Source organism: Crocuta crocuta, unplaced genomic scaffold (assembly GCF_008692635.1).
Source record: "Crocuta crocuta isolate KB4526 unplaced genomic scaffold, BGI_CrCroc_1.0 scaffold374, whole genome shotgun sequence".
In the NCBI taxonomy this organism is placed as follows: domain Eukaryota; kingdom Metazoa; phylum Chordata; class Mammalia; order Carnivora; family Hyaenidae; genus Crocuta; species Crocuta crocuta.
Genome location: NW_027532613.1, coordinates 2256539 through 2264969, shown reverse-complemented (window position 1 = coordinate 2264969; position 8431 = coordinate 2256539). Strand labels below are relative to the sequence as shown.

The following is an 8431-nucleotide window of genomic DNA, read 5'->3' as shown; positions in this document are numbered from 1 at the left end:
GTGCGGGTCACGTGACCCCGGCCCCGCCTGCGACTAACGGTCAGGCAGCGCCGTCCCGGGCGCTTGCGTTCCCGGGCTGTTGGCGCCCGAGGAATGGTTTCGGGGAGCGCGGACGCGGCCCGGAGGACTCGATGCCCGCCCAGGCCTGCTCGCGGAAAAGTTCAAGGTGCTCTCCGCCTCGGGAGGCCGTGTGGGGCTCGCGCTCTGGACGGTTTCCCACCTGGCAGTGCAGCCGCTTGGAAGTCCAGGCGCCGGAGGGGTCACCGGTCGTCTGCAAGGGGAGGCGGAGGCTGAGCGCCCTGGTCTGGCCCGGGCGACCCAGACGTTCCAGACGCCCTCATCCCGGCTGCCCAGCGCCGCGCCCGCACACCCCCGGGCGTGGGGGGGCGACATGGCCGCGCTGTCGCCCTGGCGGTTTTTCTGGAGTTCAGACCGCAATCCTGCCCTATTTGGTTAAGCTCGAGCTAGTTGCCCCTGACGGCGTCTTAAGAACAAAAAGTGTCCCCCTCCCCCTCCCCGAAATTGCATTATCAGCAGTTTGGTGGGGATCTTAACTACTAACCATGTTTCACATGTATTCACGTGTTTTCACGACCATCCAGTTGGCACGCTTTGGGCTGTCCCAAATCTGTATGGAGGAGCCTGTTTTTAGGGGTGCGGTTAGGCCATTTGCCTGGTCTGGGCCTCTGGCGGCATCTTGGGTGTGAACCTGGTGTGGATGGTGGTCTTTCCGGAGCTCCTGGCGTTGTCCATGTGATTGTGATGTTTCACCTGCAGGCCTTTCTAGTCTGCAGGCGGCCCAGCTTGTGGCAGGAGGGAACAGGTGCAGAACAGGAGCGGCTCCCGGAGACCTGGCGACCCCCGGGGGCCGGCCGGGCCCGCTGCTGCCTTCCACCCGGAGACACAGAGGATTCCCTTTCCTTGGCAGGTAAACTGGCAGAGTGATCAGTGTCTTCCCCGTGTGACAGGCCGACTGTGTGTGTGTGTGCGTGCGTGTGTGTCTGGTGGTTTCAGGACTTTTTATGGTTATGACTTTGTCTTCCCCCCCCCCCCCATGAGTTCAAAACCTGTGTTCTCACGGCCTCAACCCAGGAGTCCGTGCAAAACAAGTTGATTTCTCAGTGTGGTTTATTTACAGCACCGCATACTTCTAGATTACCAGAAGGCTCTCTTTCTGTGCGTCTTTACCATGTCTCCGCAACAACTCTTGTTTGATCTTTACACATTCATTTTAGGAAGTTGCTTGTTTAATGAGAGTAAACGGGGTGGAAAACCTGTAACTTACTCATGAACATTTCCTTGAAAAACTACCAGGCACCTCCTCTCCTCCTATTTCTGGAAAAAAAAAAAAAGTGGATCTAGGCCATTTGGTAAATAATAGGCCCCTGAGTTTCGATTGAGCCTCTTTCTGCTGTGTGGATCTAAACAGATCTCCAGATCTAATAAATTCGATAAAATCCCTTTGAGGGCTCTGAATCTGATAAATCCTCTTCGCCTCCTTGGGTTTAACTACCACCTGGTCTTGGACACGGTAGTTGGCTAGAGACACCCTGACCAAACAGAGTATTTCATGAAGCGTTTGCGTCAGTGCTTGGCCATCAGTTGGCAAGTTTCACGGTGATCAAGTATCAAAAATGGACATCATGGAACATGTACTGTCACCACAGAAAATCCCTTCTTATTCCTCCTTGAAACCCACACATGAAGGCTCCCGAATAATTCCATTATTCATTGATAATCATTTCAAGAGTGTTCAGGGAAAAAAAATAAGGAGCAGTAGCAAGTAATTGACATATTTAGAAGGGGAATAATGGCTTTCAGAAGATTTTCCTGAAGACATTGAGTTTTTTTTCTTGCCCTGAAAACTTCTTGCCCCCACGCATAGTTACTTGTTCTGTGTCAGTGGATTTATATTTCTGCTGGCGACTCCCCTCAAACCCAAACTATAGTTTGTATTGTAATAAAATGATCCCACTTCAGTGTTGCTGAATACTCGTGTGGCGCTTAGGTTGGATAAATGAGAATGAAAGGGACGTGTTAGGAAAAGGAAAAAGGGGAAAGAAGGAAGAGCATACTTCTATTTCTTCTCTGCTTCACTCTGTAAATAGTCTTGGCCACTGGCTCCAGAGCAGCTGGAACTGAGAGCTGAAGGCTCAGGCTGAGTGACAGGTGTGACTGTTCTGTGAGCGATGGATTCCTTTCCAGGAACAGTCAGAAGTGTCCTTACAGGCCAGCTTCCTAGCAGTTAGGAAAATGGCCTTTCCCACTGTTTTGGGAAGAGTGTGGATATTTCTGTTGTGACCCCTAGATGAAATAATGAGATGAAGTACAAGGGGTTCTGAAAGTGTCTCAGACAAGGCTCTCCTTGGCTACTTGAGAAAGGAGTTTCTGGCCTTCCCGAAATGTGTACTGTAGGCAAATGTAGTTTGTGGGGAGTTGCCCTTTCAGGAAGGTGAATGAGTTCAGTTCCATTTTCAAGGTATGTGGCCTTGGTATTCAAAATAACAACCTCACGTTTCCTTCTTTTTCTCAGAAAACAAACACTAAAAAACAAAAACAAAAACCTCTAAAACAAACCTCTTAAAATCTGTCTTCTTCAGAAGTCATGAAAACCTTTAACTCGCGGGATTCAATGTTCCTCTTATAAGAAGGTGAAAATAACTTTAGCCTCCAGATTGAGGGGTGATAATAAAATAAAGAACTCGAAATAAGTCCACTTCTCAATCTTGATTTTTCACAAACCAGCATTGTAGACCAGGGGGCGTCAGATGGACGCCATTTTAATAAATGGTCCTCAGACAACTAGTTCTCCATATAAAAAATTAATTTTGTTTTTTTATTTTTTATTAATGTTTTATTTATTTTTGAGAGAGAGAGACACAGCGTGAGCAGGGGAGGGTCAGAGAGAGAGGGAGACACAGAATCTGAAACAGGCTCCAGGCTCTGAGCTGTCAGCACAGAGCCCAACGTGGGGCTTGAACCCACAAACCGTGAGATCATGACCTGAGCCGAAGTCGGACGCTTAGCCGACTGAGCCACCCAGACACCCCAATAAAAAATTAATTTTGGACTCTTTCTTTACATCATAAATAGAAGCTAGTTTTCGGTAGATTCAAGACTGAAATGTAAAAAACAAAATTAAAAAAATTTTAAACACTCAATTGGAGAATATACTTTGAGGATAGGGGACCTTAAATCAGATACAAAAATACAATCCATAATATAACACTTGGTAACTTGTTAAAATTAAGAATTTCTCTTCATCAAAAGTTCCCATAAAATATCCACAAACTGGGAGAAAATAACTAACACATATAACCAATAACATGTTGGTATGCAGAACAAAATTTCCAAGCCTTGATACTGTTAATATGTTGAGGGCAGAAACTTCTCTGCTTTGAGGGCTGTCTAATGCACTGTAGGATGTGTTAGCAGCATCTCTGGCATCTCCCTACTAGATGCCAGTAGCTCGCCACTACCCACCTATGACCATCCAAAATGTCTCCAGAGATTACAAAATGTTCCCAAAGGAGCAAATTCTCCAGTTGAGAACCACTGATCCAAACCAGGTGGAAAAGCTGTACGAAAGAGACCGTGTAAAAGAAGGAAAGACCAAAGGCTTATCCAGATGCTGGACAGGAATGGAAATCAAGAGTCTGAAAAAGATGCTAAACTCACTGATAATGAGGAACACAGAAAGTAAGACCACAAAGATGCTGTGTCATGCATTCGATTGGCAAAAACTTTTAAATACCACAATTGCGAGTGTCGGCAAGAATGTGGAGCCACCGGAGAACACTTGCACACTCACTGGTAGTGTAAATTAGCACAACCACTTTGGAAAACAGTTGGCATCTAGTACTAAAACTTGAAGATGTGCGAGCTTCACAGCAAGCACTTCCTGAGAAAGTATCCTAGAACAATTCTTGAACGTTGTTAGTTAGGATGTACGTGTAAAATGTTCATAACACATTTAATGGCAGATGAAGCGGGGATCAACCTAAATATATCAATGGTAAAATTGGTCAATTTTTGTGTGTGTGGGTAGTCATTCAATAGAACTTTATAGAGTGGTTAAAATGAGTGAATTACAGCTATGTGATATCATGGATGAATCTTAGGAAAATAATGCTGTAGGATATCAAGCAAATCACAGAAGATGGCACATAATATTCCATTTGTACAAATTACAGAAACTATCAATGTCTAGGGAGATCAACATATGGTTGAACTACAAATAAAAGCCTGAATACTATTTTAAACACAAAATTTGAACTGGAAGCTCTGAGGGAAGGGATAGAGATGGGCCATATGGGGGAACTTACAGATAGTGCTAATGTTCTGTTTTCATAAATCAAGTGGTAGTTACATGAGGGGTCATTATATCATTTTGCATACATTTTATTAACTAGTAATACAAAAGTTTAAAAGAACATCATTCTACACTTAAGATCAAAAGCAGATCAATCCTCACTCTAATGACATTTCTGTGCCCTCAAGAAATACTAATAAAGGTCTCTATAGTTTACAGGTTACTCTTTTGAGTGTTGGCTGATGCATGAGGCAGAGATCTAACATTCTCTGAAATTATAATTTGGACTACCTTCAAGATAAAAATATTACCATTCCATTTTATGCAGAGTGTGTCCCAAATCCACATTTTAGATGATGTCCAATGAGTTAGAAAGTCTATTTTATAAAAACATTTTCGCCTTTAGCTTCAAGATTTGGGGAAAGACTTCTGTTTCAAAGTTGGAGCCTCCGACAGAAACAGAAAATATCATGTAAGGTAAAAGCCAGAAAGCTACCCAGGAAAAGTAAGTGGAAACTTGTATAATGCAGCAAGTACTGGGAGCATAAATGGGAACTTAAGGTGACTTCTCTTTTCACCCAGGGTACTGTTGAAGCAAAAAATCTTCCTCCTCAAAATATCAGAATTTGAAGAAATAGATGAGGCCAGAGTAACATACAAACTTGCCTTTGGAAATGCAAATATTTTTACCGTTCTGGTAACTTGACCTTGGAAGAAAAAAGAACATTTTTAGAGGAAGTAGTAACTTTACCGAGCACTTAAATAGGCTAGGTGGTGTTCCGAGTGCTTTGCATGTATGAACTAATCCTCATGAGACCCTATGAAATAAGTGCTGTTATTATTAATACCTCCTTTACAAATGAGGAAACCACCACAGAAAGGTTAAGTACTGTACCCAAGACTTTTCTACTAATAAAGACAGAGCCCTGATTCTAAGCTAAGCAGTCTTGCTCTCTTTCTACAGGCTGAGGTTAAAAAAAAAAAAAATCAGATTCTGGCTTAAAGAACCCCAAGAAAGATGAATAATGAGAAGAAACAGCCTATAAAGATATCTCAAGGATGTGTCACTTGAACTGAGTTGGCAAAGACAGAGAAAGCAGAGAGTAAGACAATGAGAGCTTGGCGCACCATTAAAGGCTAGCTATCGATGGAGTTTGCCACAGGTCCCAGTTTGCCTGGGGCAATTATGGTTTACCCCTGTTTTCCTGCTAGGATTTTTAGTAGCTTTTCTTTTTCTCAAACTTCTAGGATTGGATGTTGAATTGTATGGCCATCCTACGTATGGAGCAGTTTATCTTGAAAGTAAGCAATTCCTAGAGAATCTCACCATAGTATGACCCGAAGCCTTTCAGATATAACTAAAACACAAATCTCTAGCCCAGTCTGATTAAGTATACATCATTAATAAGAACTGGCCCATCTGTTTCTTTTTTTTTTTTTTTAATTTTTTTAATGTTTTATTTCTAGGGGAGAGAGAGAGAGACAGTGTGAGCAGGGGAGGGTCAGAGAGAGAGGGAGTCGCAGAATCTGAAGCAGGCTCCAGGCTCTGAGCTGTCAGCACGGAGCCTAATGTGGGGCTCCAACTCACAAACTGAGATCATGGTCTGAGCAGACATTGAACACCCAGGCGCCCCACTGGCTCATCTGTTTCTAAAGAACATAGCCAGAGGGAATAGAGGGCACCCCTCCAAGTACCTGGAGTCTCTTGCCCTTAAGGGACTGGGTAGCTTTTTCAGTTTTGGAAGCCAACCTCTGTGGCATTTAAGGCCTAGAGGCGCCTGAGAGCCATCCCGGAAGAGATGGGAGACAATGTGGAGTTAAAAGGAGGGAAAATATTTGATGGTCTCTGCCAGAAGGGGGCAGAAGTTGAATGGATTTTTTTAATTTTGTTCCCATTAGAAAAGAGAGTTTCGGATTTTAGACCTGGGATGTTGAAGGGAACAACTTTAAAATTTGGAAACAATGGTTTCTTGGGGTATTTATTTCTTCTTCGGCTCCTCCAGAGTTCCTACCGAGAAAGTGAAAGCCAAAGGAAGACAGTGTGTTGAATAGACTGGACTCGTGAGCCATTTTTGTGAGGAGCCGCTACTCCACAGAGGGGATGTCAGTTGTGTTAAGGAGTTCGGGTAAGTTCTGCATTCTTCGGGCCAGCGATGCAAGGAGCTGGTCTGTGCAAATCAAGATTCTCTAGTACCAAGGAGTAGAAAGATTTAGCGAAGTTACTTAGCTCGAAATTGCTAGTCCTGTTATTTGAAGTAGAAGATTCTCAGCTTTGGCTCTCTTAACTTTTTGAAAAGAGGAGCAGCGATCCCCACAATTATTGTCATATGTTAAAGCTCATTATCTCACTGGCGAGACAAAGAGAATGGGATGCGAGCCCGACCAACACTCAGCCTTGATCATGGTGAGCAGGTCCATGATCTGGTTGTAAGCTCACTGGGAGAACGTGACAAAGATACGTTCAGCCTTATGAAGTGACGCTTAACCAGGTTTTGATTTTTACAAAAAACAAAATCTGCGTTGCTCAAACTGAATAGTGTAGAGAGTCCCTTTTCTGTCACTTTGCAGAGATTACCAAGGAAGCCTACCTGTTCAGAGCCGATTCTAGAGGTTTCTGGTGGGGGAGGAGGCTTCTTGAAACAGACGCTTAACAAAAGTGATCTTTTTATTTCTTTTCTTGGCTAGGAATTCATTCTTAGTATTTAACCATACTAGAAAGGCCATGCATGATATATCTTTTGGCTTTCCCACCCACTGACACACATTATTTGGGAATCTCTGTGTTGTCTATCTGTAAAACTATGAAGCATTCATTGTTGTAAGCCCTTATCTTTTTTTAAAAAAAATGTGTTTAAATTCAAGTCAGTGTCATATTGGTTTCAGGAGTAGAGCCCAGTGATGAATCACTCCCATAAAACACCCAGGGCTCATCCCAACAAGTGCCCTCCTTAATGCCCGTCACCCATTTAGCCCATCCTCCACCCCCATCCTCCACCCACCTCCCCTCCAGCAACCCTCAGTTTATAATCTATATTTAAGAGTCTCTTATGGTTTGCCTCCCTCTCTGTTTTTATCTTATTTTTCCTTCCTTTCCCCTGTGTTCATCTCTTTTGTTTCTTAAATTCCACATATGATTGAAATCATATGGTATTTGTCTTTCTCTGACTGGCTTAATTCGCATAGCATAATAATACTCTAGTTCCATCCACATTGTTGCAAATGGCAAGATTTTATTCTTTTTGACCCCTGAGTAATATTCCTTTGTATATAAGATAAAAAGCTTCTGTACAGCTAAGGAAACAATCAGCAAAACTAAAAGGCACTAGACAGAATGGGCGAAGATATTTGCAAAGAATATATTGGATAAAGGATTGGTATCCAAAATCTATAAAGAACATATCAAACTCAATACCCATAATCTGGTGAAGAAATGGGCAAAAGACATGAACAGACACTTTTCCAAGGAAAACATCCAGAAGGCTAATAGGCGCATGAAAAGATGCTCAGCATCACTCATCATCAGGGAAATACAAATCAAAACCACGGTGAGATACCACCTCACACCTGTCAGAATGGCTAAAATGAACAACTCAGGAAACAACAGATGCTGGTGAGGATGTGGAGAAACGGGAACCCTCTTCCACTGTTGGTGGGAATTCAAACTGATGCAGCCACTCTGGAAAACAGTATGGAGGTTCCTCAAAGAATTAAAAGTAGAACTACCCTACGACCCAGCAATTGCACTACTAGGTATTTATCCAAGGGATACAAAAATGCTGATTCAAAGGGGCACATGTACCCCAATATTTATAGCAACACTATCAACAGTAGCCAAATCATGGAAGGAGCCCAAATGTTCATTGAATGATGAGTAAATAAAGAATATGTGGTGTGTATGTGTATAATGTAAGCCCTTATCTTGATCTTAAACTGTTACCAGAACTCATTTTCCCTCTTATAAACGACAGACTGAAAATACTTTAATTTTTCTTACAGAAGTTCTATGATTCATTGTTACTTGTAGTTCTTATTTATTTTTCTTTCAGATTTGAAAAGTTAATAATTAATCATTGCTATTTTGATGATTATGTTCAGTCTATAGCAAGTTATATTTATTTT

The 8431-nt window shown here is 42.6% G+C and overlaps 1 long non-coding RNA gene across 1 annotated transcript; it reads left to right on the top strand.

Moving 5' to 3' along the window:
- Nucleotides 1-79: 79 nt before the first annotated feature.
- LOC144245122 (uncharacterized) lies at nucleotides 80-6430 on the top strand. The gene is made up of 3 exons (XR_013339169.1): nucleotides 80-928; nucleotides 5561-5614; nucleotides 6316-6430. It is a non-coding gene; the product is annotated as an uncharacterized LOC144245122 (long non-coding RNA).
- Nucleotides 6431-8431: the final 2001 nt, after the last annotated feature.